We start from the raw sequence: 23,368 nt of genomic DNA, 5'->3' as shown, positions 1-23,368 counted from the left end.
CTAGGGGGCGCTTGGGGGGCTCAGTCCGTTGAGCATCTGACTCTTGATTTCAGCTCAGGTCATGATCACAGTGTCATGGGATCGAGCCCCATGTCAGGGTTCACAGTCAGGGTTCATAGTAAAGAGAGCCTGCTTAAGATTCTCTCTCTCTCTCTCTTCTCTGCCCCTCTTCCCCACTCATGCCCTCTCTCTCTCTAAAATAAAAAAATAAATAAACTTTAAAAAATAGAAATATGAAGATAAAACGAAGCAAGACATAAGAAAGGTGAGGCGAGGCGAGGAAGTCACAATATAAAAATGCCCATGTTTAGCCCGAGTTCTTGGCGTGAGTCTAGATCAGATGCATGTTTGAGGATGCCATCTCCTGGAACTCTCCGGGAAACGGGGGTCATCTGGGGTGGTGGCAGCTGTCGCAGGAAAACACAGCCCGCCCGCCCTCCTTTCTTCCTTCCTCCATTCGGTCAATGCTGACTGTGGGTGCTGGGTGTACAACAGCCCGCAAGACCGACAAGACAACTGTCCTCATGGGTTTAAGTCCAGCGGGACAGGCAGACATTAAACAAGCTAACAACAAATCACACTCCTAAATCTATATTTACAAAAGGAGACGAAGTGCCGGGAAGAAGTCCGGGGTGCTATGCAGCAGACCAACACAGGGGATCTCACTTGGGTGCTCCGGGAAGGTGTCTCCCGAGGGAGTGACGACGAGGCTCCGCGCAGGCAGAGTGGGAGTTCCCCGGTAGGAGCAGCAGGGCCGGCGCTCCGGGCAGAGGGGACAGACAAGGGCAAGGCCCCGAGGCAGGCTTGCTGGCTCGAGGAGCTGGAAGAAAGCCAACGTGGGCTGGAGCCCAGGAGAGAGGGACTAGGGAGGCAGGAGGAGCCCTGGGGGCGAGGGAGGGGCAGGTGATGGAGTTTTAACCGCGGTAAGAAACCAATTAAGGATTTTTTTTTAAGCAGGGGAGGGACTTGAGATTTACATTTAAATAAGGTTTCTGTGGCTGCGGAGAGGCCGGAGGGTGTGGAGTGAGCAGGTAGGAGGCTACCGTGGTCTACAAGGTCATGGGGGCAGGGGCGTCTATAAGGCAGGAGGAGCGAGTGGGTGGATTCAAAATGCATTTAGGAGTTTGACATTGAGACCTATTTGAAATGAGGGGTGAGGAAGTGGAGGTGCCCGCATTTTGGAGCCCCTCACGGAGGTGGGGGCACTTTTTCCTTCTTGTGTCTGAAGCTCTCCTGTTTTACAATTAAGGGGCGCTAGTGCTGACCTTTGAGAGGGGCACAGTGACACTCCCACAGCCAACCTGTCAAATGGGAAAGCTGGGAGCAGAGCTCAGGGGCGGGCGAAGGTCAGGGTCCCACAGTCTCAGGACACCCCGCCCCCAACCGCTGCCCCAGCCTTTGGTGTCCCTCCTGCCCTGGGGGCTCTCTGGCAACGTTGCACTTCTGCCTGTGTTCCCTGCTGACCCCCTCCGCCCAGCCAGGGCTGCGGGGACAGTGTCAGGGAGGCTTCCACACACCAAGCTAGAGCGCCCTTCCCTTCCCCCCGCTTTGTTTCTCCTCTCTGGGTGTCCTCCAGCTTCTATTTGTGCCTCCCTCTGTCCCTTCAGCCCTTCATTTATCATGGTCACTGTCAATTTGTACACCTTGAGAGCCGAAGGTGACCCTGAATGTGGTGGGGCTTCCACACCTGTTTATTAAATTGGACTGCGTGTTCTAAGTGATCCAACCCCCCTCCGTTCCCTGTTGGCCCCTCTGTCCACACTGCTGGGACCCCTCTCCCAGGGGCCCAGACAACCTATTACATGGTCACGAGCCTGCTGCATCAGCCCCCCACCTTTCCGGGTCAGGTCCCCATGATCTCTCAGCAGAATTGTTGGAAAGCCTCTGACTTCCCCACCCGTGCCTCCCCTGCTCCATCATTTCACAGATTTTTTTTTCTACTCAAAACCTCAGGGGCTGCCCACAGCCTGCTGGAGCATTGCCAACTCCTCAGCCTGTTACCGGAAGACAACTTTGGGCCTTTCTCCCCAGCGCTGTTCCCACAGGCCTCCGTGGTGACGCCTCCCAGGCTCCTTGTCCTCACCGCCACCCGGTCCGGGCACCCCTGCAAGCCCTGGAACGCTCCCCAGGCACCCATCACCGCCCACCTTGCCCACAGTCTGTGCTGCTGCCTTTGGCACAGGCGTCCCAGGAGGGAGATGGGGCTCCCAGGGAGGCCGGTGAGCTCAGTACAGGATGAGTTTTGTTTGAGCGACACGGGACATCCAGGAGGCCACATCTATACTTCCTTTCTAGGCTGGGAGCTCGCAGAAGGCAGAGTCCACGGTGCGCTCACTCCTGCATGCACTCAGTTGACATCTTGCAAGTAAACAAGCGAGGGGCAAATCAATGGCCCCCAGGCCTGTGCTGGGGGGTTCAGGAAAGGGATTGAAGAATCCGGGAGGGAAGGGTGGGTCCCATCCAGGCAGAATGTCAGGCAGAAGAGCTGGCTGGACAGCAGGAGCTCCAGGCCTCCCCATCCCCACCCTGCTGGACCAGAGATGCTGGCGGGCCCCTCCCTCACCCCCTTCAGCAGGAGAGGGGTCCCAAGGAAAGTATTTCTGAGAAGCCGGTCCAACAACCTGTGTGGCACAAGCTGAAGCAGGAGACAGCAGCCTCAGACCTCTTCCTCTGAGCCATCTCATTCTCCATGCCTTCCAGATCCAAACAGGGACCCTGGGAAGGTGAGAATCTCAGCAACACACACAGCTTATTGCCGGAGGGGTGAGACGCCAGGATCAGAATAGCTCTGCCCATCCTGGTGGTGGGGCTCAGCGGCGGGCACACTGGGACTGACTGGAAATGGGGGTGCATGGTGGGAGGCACAGTGGGTTCAGATGAGCTCACTTAGGGCTGAATGTAGAGGGAGAGCAGAGAAGACTCAGGGATGCACGCCAGGCCCCCATGTTGCTCTGGTTCTGGGGGGCTGGGGCAGATGAGGAACGACCAACACTCAGGATGCAACCAGAAAGGAGCGAGCGGCCAGTGGAGCAAGAGGTGCATGGAGGGCATTCCTGGAGCCCAGGAAGGTGTTTCCAGGAGGACAGGGTGACCATCTGTGTCCAAAGCTGTCTATAGATCAGGTGAGATGAGCTCTGAGAATCAACCACAGGGCTCAACGTGACCTTGACAGGAGTGGTCTGGGGTCAAAAGTGATTGCAGAGGGTTCAGGAGAGAATGCAGGGTTGGGGGGAGGGCGGTAGAGTAGCAAACAGACTCTGAGGAGTTTTGTCTGAGGTGGGCTACTGCCAGAGCCTCTCCAGCTGTGCACAGGGGGGGCTTTTGTAGGGGGCGATACCTGGGAGGCGAGCACTGACCATCCAGCAGGTGATAGCTCGCTGACGTCCGTTGGGTAGCCAGAGGGGCCCGATTCAGTTGTAGGGGAGCCGTAAGTCCTAGATAAGAGCAGGTGGCTCACCATAGATCAGAATGGGAAGGAGGTCAAGGGGCATGTGTAGGGGCGGGTGGAAGCAGGTAGGCAGATTTGGTAGTAGGAGCACAAGATGTTTCCATTTGACCCAGACACAGGGTATTATGCCCACTTTAGAGGTGAGGAAGCTGAGGAACAGAGCTCGGCCTGAGACTTGGCTTCTGCTGCCCTAGACCTCAGTAGTGGGAGGAGGAGAGACATTGGGAAGGAAGGGATGGAAGGGACCATCACAGTGGTCTAGTTGGGCTGTGTCCTGGAGGCCAAGGGCAGATGGAGCTGCCTGGGCTTTGAGGCTGGGTCTCAGCCAGTCACTAGCTGCAGTTAAACAGGTCAGTCTCAGCTCCCTCCCCTGTAAGGGGGTGTTAACTGTATCTACTTCCTCAGGTCACAGTGCGGAAAAAGGGAGCAGCACTGAGCTGGCTTCTAGTGAGTCCCGGACAAATGGAAGTGCCTTAAATGCAGACGTCAGCGGAGCCTTGGAAGAGGAGGCCTTCAGTGATGCCAAAGACAGAGCACTCTGGGATGCGGTGGGCGGTGGGCGGTGGGCGGAGGAGCCCTGTGCAAGTGTGGAGGGCCAGGGCTCACTCCCTGTGGGCCTGCGTGTGGTCCAGTCACCAAGGCCTGTGTGGTTCCGCTCAAACCCGCCAAGTGGGCCTCCCCCACCGCAGTGTCCTGGTGGGGCAGGAGGGGCAGGAAGGAATGGAGTCCCAAGAGAGAGCCCAAGGGAACCCTGCTGGGGGAGGGGCAGAACCGGAGGACTCCAGGGGGAGCCGAGCTCAAAGCTGGCTAGGGGTGAGTCTTCTCCCCTGTGTGAAGACCCTGAAGCAGATAGCTGGGCCTGTTCTCAAGATGTAGCTGCCTGCCACGGGAGTCACCACCAGGTCTGGATTCTCTGGGCCAGTGGCTGAGCATCGAGGAAGGGTGTGGGGGGCTGCTCCCTGGACAGGAAAGGGCCTTCTCTTCTTCCTGAGAACAAGCTCGAGTCCCAGCTTCTGTGAAGCTCAGGCCCACCCGTGCAGCGGCAGCATGGATATGCCCGGGTAGGACGCTCTCGAAGCCGTGGCCCCCAGCACTCGCCCCTCCGGGCTGCCTTGTGACCCCAGGCTCTCATCTATGGCCGCCGGTCCCACATTCTGGTCTCTTTCCTGGACCAGCCTGCGGAGCAGGGCCGGTGTCTCCGGGTGGCCTCTGTTTACAAGCCTGGGTTGGAAGTCTGGGAGGGCACGGGGCCCACTTTTTCTGGCACGACCCTTGCCTCCTTACCTCCTTCAGGAAAAGCCTGGCACAAGGCATCCCATCCCGAGCCCTGCAGTGGACCCGCAGGCAAAGCCGCCCATTCTGTAGACCCACGGGGTTGAGTGTACTACGACTTCCTCCACTCCTGGGTGACTGTGGCCTCAGGGGTGCCTCCAGGTAAGGCAGGTGAGTACCAGGCCAGGCTAGCTCAGGCACTGCTGGGAAGTGGTGCTGAACTCCCTTATTATGGAAGCAGGAGGGCACTGAGATGGGGGGGCACCTTTGTGGAGCTACTCATTTGACAGGGCGGGGGACAGTTCCTCAGGCTAAGCCAGCTCAAATGGCTTCCAACCCCTGATTTCCCAGTAACAATTGCATCTGCTGAAAGCAGTCAGTGAACTGAAGGCTCACGCCTGTAAGCTCAAAGTGGCTTGTCCCCAGAGGTCTTATCTAAGATGACACCTTCTTGGGACTGGTGTTTTGTGACTCTTGGGGAGTCCCCAGTGGGTGCTGGGTGCACTGGCGCTGTGGACCAAGGACGGGGCTTAGTCTGTGTGGGCCCTCACCCCAGCAAGCATGGTGGCCTCATAAGGACCTGGGTCAAACTATCTGACTGCATAGTCACAGCAGGAGGCTAAAATGCACCAACGTCAAAGAGAATCCAGGGGCCCTGGAGGGAGCCGGTGCAGGTTCAAGCAGCCCCTTAACTGGGGCCCCTTGACTGCAATCCCGGCTCTTCCAGGGCCCCCCCTCCCCCGCCACAAACCCCAGGTAAGAACTAGGTTGTGACCTTGGGTGGGTGGACAGTGGGATTACAATGGGATTTCTGCTTCCCACCTGCTTCCTGGGGCTCTCAGCTCCCTTCTTCCCTCTCTTCCCTTCAGGCCCTGGCTCTGCCTCCCCGCGGATCCAGCCAGCTAGCCCTGGAGGGGTGCACCCACCTTCCCCTCCTGCCCTCCTGCTGGAGGAGAGCTGCAGTCTCCTTTGGATCTTTTTGCGGTCTGGGCTTGCTGTTCCTCTCTACAGTAGTCAGGAAGCCCTTACCCCAAAAAGTATCTGCGGGAGGCCTTGTCTACAGGGGGACTGCCTCCCCCCCCAAGGGCTCCAGGTGGGTCACATACCACACTCCTAGACAAGGAACAGCAACAAGGAGAGCCATCAACCTAGCTTTCCCTTAGAGCTGCTGGTTGGCCTCAGGACAAACGCCGAGCCTCTCTGTGCCTCAGTGCTCTGCCACACATTTAATGATTTATCTGTGCGCAGTGTCTAGTGGGAGATTCCACAAGGTAAGGAAAAAGCAAGAGTGGCTCAATTAAAGGTGTGGACGCTGTGCTGGTGGCTTAGCGCCCAGCCTGCTGCCTCCTATTTGTAGACCACCTATCTCCCTCTGGGCTCCTTTTGGGGAATCACCTCTTCCATCCCGTGGGCCCTCCTGGTGGGATTGTCGCTCAAGGCACCTTGCCTTGTCCTATCCCCTTGGATATGAGACCCAAGACAGGCCTGGGAATTGGAATCCTGGATGGAGGGGTGCAAGATTGGGAACGAACTGATCTCAGCGGCCGTGCTAAGGAGAAGACTGAGCTTGGTCCTCCTGCGTCCCCTGAACTGCCCAGCGGCTGCCCTTTCTTAGCCTGGACCTTCAAGTGCCCCCCCTGAATCTGGTGAACCGCTCCCAAACGCTTCCAATAAAATCCTCATTGTTTTAGTTAAGCAGTCAATACTGTTGCTTGCCTCGGGATACAGAGACCCCTAGGGGCGGGAGGTGGGATTGCCTACCCTGGAGAAGGGGAGGGGGCAGCCGGCCTGGGGCTTGTTACTGTCCTTAGGGGAGGCTCACATGGTGTCAGCCCCCAGGGGACAGGAGACAGAGCAAAAGGCAGGAACCACATACAAGGCCTGGGTTAGGGCCCAAGGAAACATTCCCAAAGGTGAGAACAACGTTGGGATGGACAGAGCAGGACCTACATAATGCGGAAAAGTTTAAAATAAAGGAACATAGGGTCTTCACGTTCTTTATCTGGGGGTTTCCTTATCTGGAATCCTTCTACTCAACCCTGGGGAGCTGCTGTGCCTGGGCAGCCCAAGGTGGGGGACACAGCCATTACCTGTTATAGGTCACAACATAGCCACATCCTGTGAGAAACAAGGCAGCTGCAAAGTTCCTTCTTTATGCAGAAGCCACAAGAGGCAAGTCTAAGCCAACAGCAACACATGGCTGGTGTGTGGCCTGCACTGAGTTCAAATGTGCTGAAGGATCCTAAGCGGGGCTGTGGGTTCGCTGTGGGGATTCAGGAAGGAGGGCTGGGTGCATGGGGACCTGCAGCAATTGTCTCAGTGAGATCAACTGAGACCCCACCTAGATGCAGCCAGGTATCAGTGGGAGAAGGCAGGATGGTGACAATGGCTGCGGGGCTGACCAGTGCCTGTGACTGTGAAACTCCCTCCCCTGGGGCTACCTTGACCTTCCATTCCCCCCCCAGCTGCGGGCTGGGCCTGGCTTGGCCACCTGCTCCACAACGTGCCTGTGGGGGATGTGTGTGCAGCTCAAGGGTGCCATCGTGTGGTCATAGTGAGGTAGTGCGCCCCACAGCCTCCAAAGTGTTCCATTTACAGGTCACTCCTCCAGCGCCGTCTGACCCTGGGCTGGACTCGGCTCTAGGAGGGCAAGGTCTATTTTCCCACAGAACCAGAGTTTCTTTCTGAGGGATGTAGAGCCTGAGAGGGATGGTGGAGAGAAGAGAGAGAGATGGAGGGGGAGAGGGAGGGGATGTGGGAAGGAAAGGCTTCAGGAGGGAAGGAGACCCTCATTGAAGGTGTCTGTACCCCAGGTCCCTCTCCTAGATCTAGGCCACCTTTCCAAGCTACTTTCTAGCNCGCCCCCCACAGAACCTCTTCCCTGGAAAAGTAGTGAGGCCCAGGAAGAGGGTGTCATTCAAAAAAGGCTCCTGTTTAAATGTTAATGGTGTTAATGGAAAGAACCTGAACCTCAGAACCAATCAGATCTTGACTCAAATCCCAAGTTCTCCGTGTGTAACCTTGGGAAAGCCTTTTTACCTTCTCTACTTCTGGGTCCTCATCTGTAACATGGGGACGTAATGCCCATCTTGCAAGGGTGTGGAGAGTAGCCCCAAGGAGTGGTCACTGCCCTAGAAAGGCAGGCCCCCGACTGAGCCTCGGAGCGTCGGCTCTGGGGAGGCATTGGCTTGCTGCCTGTGCATTGTGATGTCTTTCTGTATTTGTGCGTATGTGTCCATCTGGCAATATGTTGTTTGACTGAAACCAGCCGGGGTTGCATGCCCCCTGCCTGATGCACCCAAGCAGATGGGAGGTGTGGAAGGTGTGCTGAGAGCCTGAGGGTTGAAGTGAGTCAATAACGATGGGGTGGGGGATGGGGTAGTAAGTCTGCTAAAGCTAGAGGGCAAAGGCTGAGCCTTTGGGAGAGGGAGGAAGGAGAGGGGGAAGTGGCATGGAAAGGGTAAAAGAAAGTCAAGAAAGGAACAGAAGAAAGGGGGAGAATGTGAGGCTACATGGGAAGTCCCTCTGGGTGGCTGATGTCCCCCAGCAGCACCCCGCAAGGCATCCTTCTGATCCACGCTGGGCCACACTGCTGGAGTGTCCTTGCAAAAGTCTACTTCCTTCTCTGGGCTGCTACTTCTGCACCTGTAAAATGAGACAAAGTGCTGGATTCTTCCTCTCAGCCATCTCCTCCCCTCCCAGGCCACCTCCCAGGCACCCAGGATAGGGGATCACCAGCCGTCCTCAAGGGTGGGAGCCATTGAGGGCACCGGATGGTGTGCCAGCCGAGGGTGGGAGCAGGCTGAGCATGAACACCAAGCAGGCTCTGGGAGGCAGGAGTCAGAGAAATTACCAGCAATGAAAACCTATAAGTTTCCCCAAAGTACCATTTGAATAGAAATGTCAAGTGCACCTGGAGTTATTATGCCCTGGAATCCTAATGACGTATCGTCCTATATACCAGTGTGATACTATCCCTCGTGTTATGGCACTGCTGCCATCCATTCATCCTGCCTTTCTCCACCTTGAACTTGCTCATCCCGCGGAGCCTACAGAGCCTCCTTTGCTCTTTCCAGAGGTGGCCTCGTGCCAGTGGGGCCTGTATAGTCACAGCGGGAGGACCACCGTGCTCCCCGAATGGAACTGTTGTGTCAGTAGTAGGGGCATGGACAGTTGTCACTCGGTGCTTTTCATTTTTGCCTAATCTGGAGTGTGACTTAAGTCCCCTGGAAGCTGCTGGGCCCGACCACCAGCCCCTCCCTTCTCCCCCACCCTCCCACTGTATCCTTTCCTTCTCCCATTCCTCCTTCCCCATCTCCTCTTCTTTCTCAAGGACACCCTCAGACATGATTCTTTCCTTCGAGAGCCCCTACGGGTGGGGGGTACTCATCCTGCCGCCTCTGCCCCTTAGCTGCAGGGTTTGGGGCTGGGAAGGCAGAACAGTCGCGCGAGCTGGGAGCAGCATGGTTAGTGGCTGGTGGGCAGGGGGCTTTCAGAAGAGGGGACAGAACATCCAGGCCAGTGCATCACCTCAGGATGGACCCTGGGCTTGTTGTACCTACAATATAGCCTGTGCCTGTCCCCCCATGTAAAGCCATATTTGCTCTTAGAGCAGGAAATCTGGACTCCTTTTAAGGAAGTGCGATTTGTAAAATCAAGGTTGCACAATTCATACAATCCAGGAATCCCTTCTCAAACCCCATACTCCTGTGCTCAGCCTTGAAGGACGGCAGGTCTGGAAGTGTGGTCCCTGTACCAGCAGTGTCAGTGTTACCTGGGAGCTTAGTAGAAATGCACGTTCTCTGGGCACCTGTGTGGCTCAGTCAGTTGGGGGTCCGACTCTTTATTTCAGCTTGGGTCAGGATCTCATGGTTTGTGGGTTTGAGCCCCACATCAGGCTCTACGCTGGCAGCGTGGAGCCTGCTTCGGATTCTCTGTCTCCTCTCTTTCTGCCCCTCCCCTGTTCTCTCTCTGTCTCTCAAAAATAAATAATTAAACATTAGAAAAAGAAAGAAAGAAAGAAACGTACATCCTCAGGTCCCAGTGCCAAGGGTGTGCGGGAGATGGTTTGTATCACCTTGGGAAAACCAATTGTGTGCATTCCCTCCCCAGCGCCACACTTAGTGACAGTCACATTGGGGGCTTGAAAACAGCCATTGTAGGAATATTTACACCATGGGAATCGGCAAACACTACAAATCTGCACTTATATTACTTCCTGGGAAGAGTTTCCAGCATACCACCGGGCCCCATCCAGAGCTACTGAATCAGAATCCCTGGAGGCGGGGCCCAGAAATCTGTATTTTAATAAGCTTTTCAGGTCATTCTGATGCACAAACTTGAGAACCATTGCTTCGTTGGTTAGTACTGGTGAGTTCATGAGAGAGATTGGAGGAATCTAGAGGCTGGGGATAAAAAAGGTTGGAGATGTTGGGGTAGCCAAGGAGTACGGTTTTGCAAGGGAAACTGGGGGAAGGTAAAGAAAGAAGAAAGTAAACCAGACACTGGGCCTTCCCTCCGGGCAGAAGGGCAGCCGGGCATTTGGCAGGAGGCTGTCCTGGACAGAGGTGAGCCCTCCAGCCCCCATGCTGGGAAGAGGTGCCGGGGAGGTTTGGGGGTACCCTACTTTGAATGCTCTGGTTTTTCCAGAACTCTGGAGGAGGGAGACAAACTAATCGATTACTCTGAGTCATGAGATGGGGAGACTCATGGAATAATTGGCTGGAAAACTTCCCCTCCGCATGATATCTCTGCAACTAAGAGAAAGACATTTACAAGCAATCTGCTGGAGCTACAAAGAAGGGAAATTCTGACAGAGAAAATGGAAAATCACAGTACCGTATCCATTACTGTTCATGTAAATGTGTGCAAAATGCCATGGGAAATTTCTTTTCTTTTTCCAATTTTGAAATATTGCAAACATACAGAAAAAAGTAAGGAGTAATATCACAAAGACCTTGCACCCACCACCAGAAATAGCAAATGTTAACTTATTGCCACATTCGTGTTGGATTCTTTAAAAAGGAAAATAATACAACCTTATAAACACGGCAGAGTCTCCTTTGCCTCCCTTTCCTTTCCTCCAAAGATACAGGAGCTATCCTAAAATTGATGGATATTCTTATCATACATATGTTCATACTTTATCACATATGGATTACTCATACATTATACCTAGCAATGTTTTGAGTGCTTCTTAATTTCCATAAGTGGTGTCACACTGAACCTACCATTCTGGAACTTGCTTTTTTATCACCTAACATGATATTTCTAAGGTCTGCTCATGTTGTTGTGGGAAATCCAGCTCATTCATTTTAGCTCATGAATAACAATAAACTGTACAAATAGACCACAATTCATCCATCAACCATGGGATGATTAAGTTATTTCTTTTATTTTTATTTTTATTTTTTTAGTCCTCTCTATACCCAACGTGGGGCCCGAACTTATGACCCTGAGGTCAAGAGTCACACACTCTTCCGACTGAGCCAGACAGGCGCCCCACTTTGTTGTTGTTGTTGTTGTTTTTAATATTTTTATTTATTTCTAGGAGAGAGAGAGACAGACAGCTTGAGCAGGGGAGGGTCAGTGAGAGAGGGAGACACAGACTCCGAAATAGGCTCCAGGCTCTGAGCTGGCAGTCAGCACAGAGCCTGATGCGGGGCTCGAACCCACGAACTGCGAGATCATGACCTAAGTGAAAGTCGAACGCTTAACCGACTAAGCCACCCAGGCGCCCCCAGGCATCCCACTTTGAAGTTATTTCTAATTTTTCACTGTCACATGTAATTCTGCAGTGAATATCCTTGAACTTGTTTCTCTAGAGTATGTCCCTGGCAGTGGAGCTGCTCGCCCTTGGGAGAAGGCATTCCCGGTTATAGACACATTGCCAAATTGCTCACAAGCTTGGCTGAACTAGGTCACACTTCCACCAACGTGGATATGATACATCCTAACGCGTTCCTTATTCGGTGTGCTCCTTGGTTGTAGTCTTCCCTGAATGTAAAAGCAATTATGAAGATTTTCTCGAGTTCATTTCTGACTTTTCTCCTAACTTTACTTTCCCTTAAAGGCATAAGTTCTCCAGACACAAATTCTTCTACCACTAGGGTTTTCCAGAGTCTGAACCCAGTGGCCAAGAAGAGAAGACTGGTATGGGCGCCGTGTGTGTTCGGTCATGTGTGTGACTGTGTCTATGTCTGTGTGTGTAGCTTTGTACCAAAGCCAACAAGAAGACAGACTGAGAAGGGTCGGTCTTTCAGAGCGTCTTCTCAACAACGCATAAACCCAGGAGAAGGGAGCCCAGTGTGGCCTGCAATCTATTCTCGTGCTCCAGGTCCTTACCTCCCGCTCTCTCCCTGGGTATGGGTTAAGGAAAGACTTGTCCCTGGATGTCAGCCGGCTGTTCTATCTTCCCCTACCCGCTCCAACCTCCAAATACTTCCTAAGCCATGTAAACAGGGAAAGAGATGTGCTGTGCAGGGGAGGGACGGGTTCCCATGTGCTCCATCTGGGGGAAAGGGCTGACTTTTTGGCCCTGAGCCTAAGAGCTCTCTGCTCGTGCCAACGACTGCCTCCTGCATCGGTGCCTGTAAGGTTGGGAGAGGTGCCAAAATCCTAGTCTGGGCGGTGACAACGGACAGCCTAGATCATGACCACCGACCCCAACCCTCTGCCCAGGGCCATGCAGAAATGGTCTGGGGTGACTTCCCTCCTGGGTCTTGAAGCAGGGAGCCTTCAAAGCCCCTGAAATAAACTTGAGAAGAGGGGGATAGATTGGAGGGACCTCCACAAAATCACCTGTCTCAAACTAGAGATATTTCAAGAGGCAGGAACCCAAAGCGAGTGAAAAGCTTCAGTTCAGAATGCCAAGGAAGTAATTCAAGGAGGGGGCTTTGATCCGAGGACTATTTTTGAATGGGACTCTTTTCCCCCCTTCATGCTTTAAGTGTGGCCAGCACGAGGTGTTTGTTGGGGGAGGGGGGTGCTGTATTTATCCTTCTTCAAAAATATGAAGCCTGAATCCCTTGGCTTTCTTGTTCCACAGACTTTTTTGGCCCCAAACAGCCTGCCCTCATGGGCAACAGGTAGCTTACTTCAGGCTGGAAGACAGCCTTATGGCAAGGAGGTCCCCAGGGAAGGCCTCACCTCTGAGTCCGGGTCCACTGGCCAATGAAGATGAGCGGAGGTGACGTCACTACATCCTATTTCCCAGCCCAGCCTGAGAGGACGGGACCAGCTGAGGAAAAGAGCCAATGTAAGTGACGGATGCCATGACCGATGTTGGTAGAGAAGTGGCGTAAGGCAGATGAGTCAGCAGCAAGTTTAAGCAATGAACAATTGCACCATGGGGTGTTTCTCAAATTCTTGTCTACTTTTAGAAAGTATGCAATACCATTCAGCTGAGCATCTTGATTCTGAAATAGCTACAGAAAATGTTAAAAATGCTGTGGGTGAAGACGTGCCCGCGTGTACCTCTTTTCTAAAACAATAGTTAACAATTGTGCTGCGTGTCCCTCAGTAAATCTTCCAACCTGGTTATTCCTTCATTTCCTCATCTGTAACATGAGAGGAATGTATGAAAAATGTCTCCGGAGATTCCCTCCAGCCTAACATTCTGTGATTTCATATTATGCTCACATTCTTTTTTTTTTTTTAAGTTTTATTTATTTTTGAGAGAGAGAGAGAGCACGTGAGTGGTGGAGGGGCAGAGAGAGAGAGAGAGAGAGAGACAGAATCTGAAGCAGGCTCCAGGCTCTGAGCTGTCAGCACAGAGCCCAAAGTAGGGCTCGAACCCACAGACCATAAGATCATGACCTGAGCGGAAGTCAGACACTTAACCGACAGAGCCACTCAGGTGACCCTCTGCTCACATTCTTAATACTGGCTGGGTGTACACAATGCCAAGACCAAGAGCCAATTCAGTTAGTGTGGACAAAATGTCCTCTCCAATCAATTCTTTGGCACAGTGTAGATAAAACGAGTTAATTGACACAATTTTTCATTTCACAACTGGTAGCTCTGGCATCAGCTTGACCAGCAGTTCCTCCGCGGGGGTGTCCTGACATGCCACATCTGGAGCAGTTATCAGGTGTGTCATAGGCGATTTGCTGTTGCTAATGAACTACCGAGGTTTTGAAATGATTGATGAATTTTTTATCAATTAGGACAGATTCAATGTGTCCCAGTGATAATGCCTCTGTCACTCACTCGCATTCTGATATCCTACCCCATATGGAAGGAGAAGGGATGGACTTACAGCTTTCAGCCAGGGACTGCCTGGGGTCCTGAGCCAATCAGGGAGGCCCATGGGAGGCTGTGGTATGTTGCACATGTGAGTATCATCCATCACCTGCAATGAGCCATTTGAGAACGACTGATAGAAACCTCTGATACATAGTGTGGCAGCACGTCACTGGAGACCCAGGCCCCGGAACAATCCGATCCAGATGGGGACTGCCATCAGTATCCTATGATCCAGCTGCAAGCCAATGGAGAAAAAAAAGCATTGAACAGAGTACAAAATAAAAGTTCTGTTCATTATGTCCACCTCTTGATCCAAAAAGTACTATTTCACCATAATCTGTTGAGAGTTGGAGAAGGACACAGGGGTGTGGAATCATGTTGATTGAGCATGTAGGTGCCAAGTCCAGTGTCAGACACTCATGGCAGGTTTCAATGCTACCCGCCATGTACTTTCTGTTCTTGGCTGGCCAGTGTGATTTGCACTTCCTCCCCATTGTGGTTTGGAATATTCATGTGATATTTGGGCCAGTGACTTGTGAGTACAAGCAATGTGTGTCAATTCAATGCCACCAAATTTAGTTGCTAGCTTTAGACCCTCCAGAGCCTTCACCTCCTCTACCACAGGGACTGGTGACAGGCCAGTGGCAGTTCCATCATCAGCCTGACTCCTGGGAGATATGGGGCAGAGCCCCCAACCAACTGTGGTGCATGTGAATGACACATCACAGGGGAGGATAACGTACAACTTGGTTGATACAAGCCATTAAGATTTTAGGGCTGCTTGTTACTATAGCACAACCTGATTTTATGCTGACAGATACAATGTTTTATATTACATAGTAACATAGTGGAAAAAATGTGAGCTTTGAGTTTAAAAGACTTGGCTTGAATCTTAACACTTACTGACCTTCAACAAGTCCATACCTTCTCCAGGTCTCAGCTTTTTCATCTATAAAACAGTAGTAATGATTCCTATCTCATGATGCTATTAGGTTTGGAAATAGTATTTATAAAATACCTAGCACAGGGTTTGGCACATAGTAGATGTTCAGTTGTAAGTATTTTAATTTCATTAATTCATCAAAATAGGCCAATGGATAAATAGAGACTACAGAGTAGAAGAGAAAGGCTAATTCATTATTGATGTTTCAAATGCCATGATATGTCATGGAGGACACTGGCCAGGGACCCAAGGGTAAGTGGATGTGTGAAGTTATCTGTGCTCACCCTCTGAGCTCAGAGAAGCTCTAGAAAGGAGAGGAGGCCCCAAGGATACCATTTCCAATTTAGCCTTCCTATTGCCAGAGGAAAGGCGGAGGTCACTTACAGAAGTGGTTCGTGCTACCTTCAGCATATAGGACAAGAGCACGGCAGTGGCACAGGCTAGAGTCGCTGTTAGTTTCACGGAAGCTTGTTATCCTACGGAGCAGTGCCAGCCGAGGTCCTTCCCAAAGGTCCAATGAGTTAAACTCTTCTCTCAGATCAGCTTATTAGTAGCATCATGCCCACTTCAGCCGCTCACTCAGGACCCAGGAATAATCTGGAGAACAGAATACAGAGGAAGGGAAGGGAGGAGGGGAGGGGGGATAGGGATCCTTTGCCTCCTCCTGCTCCTGATCAAGCCTGGCCTGATACTGTAGCAGGGGCAGAGCCAGGGGAGAGAGTGGCAAATTCTACCAATCAGAGTCTGCCTGCCTTCTTCCTTCTTTCCTTTCTTCCTTCCTTCCCCTTCCTTCTTTACTCCTTCCCTTCCTTCCTCCTTCCTTCCTTCCTTCCTTCCTTTCCTCCCTCCCTCTTTCCCTCCATTCTTTCTTTCTTCCTTTTTTTTTCCTCCCTCCCTCTCTTTCTTTCTCTCTCCCTTTCTTTCTTTTCTTTTTTTTTTTTTATTTCTAGGAGAGAGAGAGAGACAGCGTGAGCAGGGGAGGGTCAGAGAGAGAGGGAGTCACAGACTGAAACAGGCTCCAGGCTCTGAGCTGCAGTCAGCACAGAGCCCGACGCGGGGCTCGAACCCACGAACCGTGAGATCATGACCTAAGCGAAAGTCGGACGCTTAACCGACTAAGCCACCCAGGCGCCCCTCTCCCTTTCTTTCTTAAGCTAGTTTACCAAGGTATGCATGGCTTTTGGCAAAGCCATTTCTTTCATTGGAAAAGCTGTTCCAGGGATAGGATAAAAGAAATCAGGTTTGTATATGGGAAGAACATAGCCCTCTAAAACCTTAGACAGCTATGAGAACTAAAAAAAATAAAAATAATATTGATAAAAACTTAGACCAGAGAGGGGGCTGTGGTTTCAGCCCCTCCGTTGAGATGACAAAGTAAAAATTTCAGCTGAAGTCAAACTATTCCATGTAAATGTTGGCTCTTATAAAGCTGTGAGAGTTTGTAACAATCCTCAGTGGCGCAGCGGCGTTCACGGCTGTGGATTGCAGGGATCAATCTCCAGCTGCCTCGTCTTGCAGAGAAGACAGGACATCGGGGACTCGGCTGACAGCCCCCTGCAGTGAGGCTGCGGGAGGACTGACACAGAGCTTTGAATCATCTATGGTTAGGCTGCATTGTGTCCCCCCAAAATTCCCATATGGGGCACCTAAATGGCTCAGTGGGTTAAGTGTCCAACTTCAGCTCAGGTCATGATCTCACGGTTCATGACTTTGAGCTCCACATGGGGCTCTGTGCTGACAGCTCGGAGCCTGGAGCCTGCTTCGGATTCTGCGTCTCCCTCCCTCTCTGCCCCTCCCCCGTTTGTGTTCTGTCTCTCTCTCAAATATAAATAAACACTAAAAAAATTTTTTTTAATTCCCATACTGGAGCCCCAACCCCAGGTGTGACCGTATATGGAGATAAAGTCTTTAAGGAGGTAAAGTTACATAAGGTCATAAGGGCGGGGCCCTAATCCAATAGGAGGCAGGTGCTTATCAGAAGCGAAGGCGACACCTGGGATGTACACACACAGCAGAGGCCCCGTTAGGACACAGTGAGAAGGCGCCATCTGCACTTCTCACCAGACGTTTACCCTGCTGGCACCTTGCTCTTAGACTTCCAGCCTCCAGAACCGTGAGAATATAAATTTCTGTTATGTAAGCCCCCCAGTCTGTGGTGTTCAGGCAGGTCTGGCCAGCAAACACAATCTGCAGAAAATAGCTTGTTTTCTGGGTTTTGTCTGCTTATTGATCACTTTTGCAATGTAAGGCACCTTTCCACAATTCTTCAGACCCTCTTAACCCTGCCCGAGATTCCCGATGGTCCCCGGCACCCCGCTGTGAAGCCGAAGGGTAAAACCTCAGAGGCTGAGTCAGAATATGGGCAGGTTACCATAGCCCGGAGACTGATGTTGAACGTGGGAGAACTCAGCTCTGTCAGCCTCTAGTTGTAGGATCGTGGACAAACTCTCATCCCCTCTGTGCCTCAGTGTCCTCATCTGTAAAATGGGGGCAAAATACTATCCTCCCTTATGGGATCATAGTGAGGATAAAACAAGATAACCTAACAATAAGCCTGTAGCTCCGTGCTCAGTGAGCCATCCTCCCTAAAGCCCAGGCAGCCTGGGTGCAGCTTAGAGGGNAGGGTAGGATCTTTCCTCTCCAGGTGACCTGCACTGTGGAGGAGTGAGTTACCTGGCTAGGACGGCTCTCTCTCCACCAAGACCTGTCCCCAATTGAATTCTGTCTCCCGCTTGTTCCCAAACAAGATGAGAACTTCTTTCTCTGGAGAACATTGCACATCTTAATAAATAAGATAATGAAGTAAAGGTTTCACAGACAGCCTGGTTCTCAGCAAGCACTCAATAAACGTTAACGGTTTCTGTCTACACACCTCCCACAAACCATTTTCACGCCACCCCTTAGTGCAATTATGGTTGCAGGACTGAGGCATGATTTGTACCTTTTAGATAGGAATGGCACCGAGTAACCTTATTAATCAATTTGGTTCAGCTTTTCTACAAGGGAAAGCGGTGTTCATGCCGAAGTCTTCTCCAAGCTTTCCCAAACACCTGGAATTAAACAGGCTGAAGCTCACCTCCCCGCCCCCCGCACCCCCAACTGACCCCAGCCAGGGTGCAGCAAAGCCCAGCAGCAGTCCTTCCTGACATCCTGATCTTCGTCACCACATTGGCTGTTGGACAACTCAGCTTTGTGGCTTTACTGAACTGCAACCGGCTTGCCTCGTGTCCTTCACCAGGAGCGAGAGCACTAGTGACCTGGGAGGAAATAGAAACCAACGCAGACAGTAGATTTGCAGCAGAAAACAGCCCCACTTACAGGTGGCCTGAACACAGGGAGGGGGTTGCCTCACGGGGTCAAACTCAATGAGCTGCGACCTTTGGGCCATGGTGCTGTGCGTCTGACACCCTGGGTCAGACTGAAAAATGACCGAAAGCTCTTCCAAGCACTTTTCTGTTGACGCTTCCCTGGGATCATGCTGAGCACACAGGGATGCTCAGAGAAAAGTCCGTTTTTGCTCCGTGTCACCTTCTGGTTAAAATGTACTTTAAAAGCCATGTTCTGGGATGGCCTGCTTTGTACCTACAAAAGAGCAGGCTCTGCAAAGTCCAATGACATTAGGGGTGAGTTTACAATCTAACCTTATCAGGGACCCGGTCGCCAAGGGGCCTTTCAATAGAGATTAGAGATAACGAACTCAGCAAATAGCTGACACTGAGGAAGGAACTCAGGTAAGGAGAATCTTCCTGCTGATTCAGAAAAAGGCAGTCACAAGTTTTGAACATTCTAGAAACATCACACCTTACTATAATTTACTCTCTCTTTTCTCTCTGCAGACTACAAGGAAACAGGGCTAAGACAAAGACAAAAACAGAAGAAACCAACGTGCTCTTCTGAGAAGTTGTAAGGGGGTCAAGAGAGGTCCTTAATTAAACATCGGAGATCAAGGCTGGAGAAAAGCCGCAGACCAGGACCCTTGACAAATCCAATCAGATTTGCTACACAGCTAAGAAAGTTAAAAGACTCAGAGTCAATGAATTCTCCATAAGCTGAAGGAGGACCAGGCTTACACTAATAATAATAAAGGGCCCCAGCATTGGTAATGAAGATAGTGGTTTATGCCCAGGTGCTAGCATTTCTTTGGCTTTAACCCCAACTCCATATCCTATTTTAAAATCATATTTTAATTCTTTGTTCTTGGCTATTTGAATAAAAAGCCTTACTTTAATTTATTGGAAGAATACCAGCGCCACTGGTATTTGAATCACACTTCAGTCACTAATGCCTTCGGGGAACTAAGCAATTCAAGCCGGCTATCTGGTGGCAGTTTGGTCTACGCACAGACGAGGAACCTCAAAGGACCTAGACAATCTGTGTTTGAGAGTGTTGTGAACCCGCAGAGCTGTGGTGAATGCCATAATGCTTGACTAGTACTCATTAATAAACCCCACGCTGGAAAGGACACGATTTTAAAGCCTGAAAATACTGATGGCCAGTGTTCTAACCATGAGTGAACTGACCGTGAGGGAGAATCAGACACAGCATTTCCCCGGGGTGATGCTCCTGAGCCTTAGGCAAAAATGGGAGTAAATGGTCCAGGCAATATGGCCAGAGGGAGGCCCAGGACTTCTGGCAGATTCTATTCCTCTGGCTCCATTTGTTTAGGAAGGAACGGTAGGAATGTTTCCTAAAATCCTTACACACACAAAGCATTGTAAGTTCTGTAGCAGAGAAGTGGGGGTGTTCTGTGCAGTGACATCAGGCTCTTTGGGGGAGCCCAAGCAAGATCCTTGGGCGCCTGAGATGCCCTGGGACAGCAACTGGGCTCAAAGAGGTAGACAGGGAGGCACTGGGGCCCCAACAAAGAGACAGAAAAGTACTCTGTGTCAGAAACATGTATTTCTCACCAAGTATCTTTGTACTCACCCCCATTCTCAGCTCCTTTATCATGAGGGGCCATGTGGCCAATAGCAGAAGTGACAGGTGTTGTTTCTTTCTTGCCTCAGTGCCACAGAGGCTGCAAGAGAGATGTCGGGGCAGGGTGTGGAGTAGAGCTCCTCCAGCAGTGTGTGACCCAGGCCGCTTGCACAGGTCACAGCCTCCTTCTCTCTGTGGGGCCCTGTCCTCAAGGAAGGACTGCCCTTGGGCTGCAGAGCAGGGACTTAGGCGGTCAGAAGACATGGCTAGTTGTTAACCAGTCCAAGCTCAGGGTCAGGAATGACAACGATTGCCTCTCCTGCACGCTGGGTTGCCGGAGGATGAGCAGAAGATGACAGATGTGAAGTGCTCCATGAACGGGAAAGTGTGATGCAAATATGAAGTCACCCAAGAGCCATTCATTTCACAAGCCCTCTCTCTGCCAAGAGCCGTGCTGGGAAAGCCCAAGATGAGAGATACAATCTGTTCTCAAGGAGTTCTGGGGGCTGAGACAGACCAACAGACAAGGGAGGCTAATAGGGTGTGCTGAGTGCTATCATAGACCGGTGTCCTGGGTGAGACGGTCATGGTCCCAGAGGAGAGACTTCTTCCTCATCCCAGAGCAGTGGAGGAGGGCTTCCTGTAGGAGGTGACCTTTCTGAAGGAAGGGCAGAATTTAGCCAGATGAGGAAAAAGGGACCTGCAGGTGCAAAGGCATGGAGGCATGAAAGCTGACACTTTGGAGTTATGGCCCCCAGCCATCGGCAGCCAAGGTCTGGGCCAGGAACATGAGGAACAGAGAACAGGGTACAGCCTAGAGGATGTGGAGAGGCAGGTGGAGGCTGCTTCCTAGTCCCATGAGGACCAGGCGCTGTCAGTACATCATCCCACCGTCAAAGACCCTCCCTTCTCTGCTGACACTGGTTAGGACCAAGAAAGCGCTGGACTTCCTCCCAGCCGTGACTTCCAAGGTGGGATCTCATGGAAACTTCCCCTCACCACCAAGTGCAAGAACACACACACACATACACACACACACACACACCCATACGTATACACACACACGTAACACTCAGACAGCAAAACATACTCAGAGACCCACATGGGGACAAAAGTTTAGGGTCATGACCTAAAGTTCCTGACACAAAAAAGATACACACCCCACACACTCACAAACACACAAAATGCAAGGTCCTACTCAGAATTTGCGAACACAAAACGAGTGCTGTCATAGTCCCTGCACCTCAGGACAGTCCCTCCCTCCCCACTGAACCCCCTACAGGGTCCAGAGCCACCCGCTGCTCCCCCAGGCAGCTCTTCCAGTTTGGACCCAGGGCTCCATCGCCCACTCCTTCGCCCCCGCCCCCGCAGGGAAGGTTCTGCCGGATTCTTGTTCACTCCAGAGTGAACACTAGGAGCTAGAGAAGAACAAGCAGCAATTGCGCTGTGCTTTGCAACCCCCTCAACTCCTCAGTTCTTTTTTCTGGAGAATACTTAGCAGTAAAGCCTAATTTATGAAGTCCCTAAAGATTTGAACTTTCCGCAGAATTGGCTACAGCTTCTAGTGGGTTAGAGTCACACTGGAGTGGAGCAGAAGGCAGGAGCTCAGGAGCTGTGGGGGGGTGGGGGGCACGGGGAGGAGCCACACACCAGGCCAGGGTCCCCAAACCATCGTCGTCCCCAGCAGGGAGCTGAGAGTCACCAAGAGCATGTTGGGGGGATGAGGAGGGGTGTGACACGGGGCACAGGATGAGTCCAGGAAGGCAGAGCCACTCTTCACTAACACCCTAGACAAATCCCAAAACTCCCCAAGCGCGTCCACCCTTCTCCCTCCCCAGACTGCAAGGTCAAACATAGTTTTAAGACTACTTCTCAGATTTTCTCGGTTCTGGGGCCATGCCAGCCCTGGGCCCTGGGGTCGGAGATTCACATCCCTTCCCCACCAGGTACCACCTGAGGGCAAAGCAGAGGTCGGCAGGGCAGATAGAAAGAAAAAATAAAAAGCTAATTCTCCCTGTTGAAAAACCCAAAGAGACTCCCTCCCCTCCCACCCCCCTCCGGGGTCTTAGAGCATTGACTTTAGTAAGTTCATAATTGCAAATGCTTTCCCGGTCTCTCTGAAATGTATGTAAATCTTTTCAAAAGCTAAATAAGCCTCTTGCCAGCTTTATGACCCAGGCCTGCCTTTCTCAAGGACCCTGGATCCATTTCTTTGAAATACAATCATCTGGGAAGCCAGCGCCCCATCTCCTAGTTTCTGTGGGAGGGTGGACCCTAACTTTAGCTCCAAGTTACAAAACCAGCTCTTGTCGTAAAAAGATGAGACTTTTACTTTTCTTGGAATAAAAGCAATTAGCAAACACAGATGGCCACCCCGAAAGCCAGGTGAATCTGGGATGAACTATGTGTGACAAATGGTGCTGTCATGTTTTCTCACCCGATGGGCTGTAGCTACTTATATAAAAAGGAGTTTTCTCTCTGTCTTTGCAATCTTTTCAGCAGATGGCCTGCGATGCACCTCACACTCTAGTTCATGCTGATTCAATAGGAAAACTGGTTCTCTTTCTCTTCTACCTCTGTGGGGAGGTTTGCTGCCTTGGGAGGAGATTTTTGTCCCCCTGATTTCCTCAAGAGGGTTTAGGGCAAGGCCCAGCCTGGGCAGGGAAGGGAGGCCAAAGAGGCTCTTTGAGCAGGGGAGGGGAGGAAGGAGGAGTGGAGGAAGGAGACGGACTGGGTGAAGCCAGGGGCTGGGGGGCGGCCTGGGCAGCAGGTTCCAGGTCCCCCAGCCCAAAGCCTGCCCTTCTCACAAGGCTCTAGGCCCTGGGTTTGCCTGGCTCTCTTTCTCGCCCTGACTGCTAATCTTCTTTTGTTTCCCCTGGAATCACAATCCTATTGAACAGTTCTCTCCTTGGCGGAGGCTGCAGATTCTTGTGCTCTCTTTCCGAGAGTCCCCTTTGTTCCCACAGCGAACCTCATTCATCTGGACCTCATTCATGACAAACGTTTTTAAAATCACTTTTCTACGCACAGACTAAAGTGCACTTTGCTTTTTCTGCGAAGGAAGATTGTGTCAAGTACATTTGTCAATGAATTTGCAGGGAAAGCGTTTAATTGACTTGAGAGTAAAGACTTTTCTGGAGCATTTAATGATGCCTTTGCACACTGGATTGTTGGATGCAGAGCCTTGTCTCCTCTGCCTTTCCTTCCCGTGGCTGGCTAGGGAGCCCACAGAGGGTAGATCTCTGACCTGCTCCCTCCCGGGCCCCTTGGCTGCCTAAGGGCTTAGAGAGGTCATTTGGTTCAAGTCTCTGGATTCTAATTCTCAACACAAGGCCACACCCTTTTCTCGATCACCTTGGGAGCTTTAAAAACACATGAGCTTAGGGGGCCTGGGTGGTTCAGTCAGTTAAGTATCTGACTTCAGCTCAGGTCACGATCTCATGGTTCATGAGTTCAAGCCCTGCGTCAGGCTCTGTGCTGACCGTTCAGAGCCTGGAGCCTGCCTCTGATTCTGTGTCTCCCTTTTTCTTTGCCCCTCCCCT

At 51.7% G+C, this 23,368-nt stretch overlaps 2 long non-coding RNA genes across 2 annotated transcripts in view; one reads left to right on the top strand and one right to left on the bottom strand.

Annotated features, from left to right (window-relative positions):
- The window catches only part of LOC144237114 (uncharacterized), a 30,667-nt gene extending 22,822 nt beyond the window's left edge, over window positions 1-7,845 (bottom strand). The window contains exon 1 of the long non-coding RNA XR_013336765.1: window positions 7,760-7,845. This is a non-coding gene — a long non-coding RNA (uncharacterized LOC144237114). The remainder of the gene's footprint in view (window positions 1-7,759) is intronic.
- A 164-nt stretch (window positions 7,846-8,009) lies between these two features.
- LOC144237108 (uncharacterized) lies at window positions 8,010-19,037 on the top strand. Its single transcript, XR_013336760.1, has 5 exons — window positions 8,010-8,067; window positions 10,370-10,554; window positions 11,793-11,872; window positions 12,768-12,977; window positions 18,746-19,037. It is a non-coding gene; the product is annotated as an uncharacterized LOC144237108 (long non-coding RNA).
- Window positions 19,038-23,368: the final 4,331 nt, after the last annotated feature.

The sequence above is a fragment of the Crocuta crocuta genome, unplaced genomic scaffold (genome assembly GCF_008692635.1).
Source record: "Crocuta crocuta isolate KB4526 unplaced genomic scaffold, BGI_CrCroc_1.0 scaffold266, whole genome shotgun sequence".
In the NCBI taxonomy this organism is placed as follows: Eukaryota; Metazoa; Chordata; class Mammalia; order Carnivora; family Hyaenidae; genus Crocuta; species Crocuta crocuta.
Note: the sequence above shows the minus strand (reverse complement) of the source record. Positions and strands in the feature narration are given on the sequence as shown.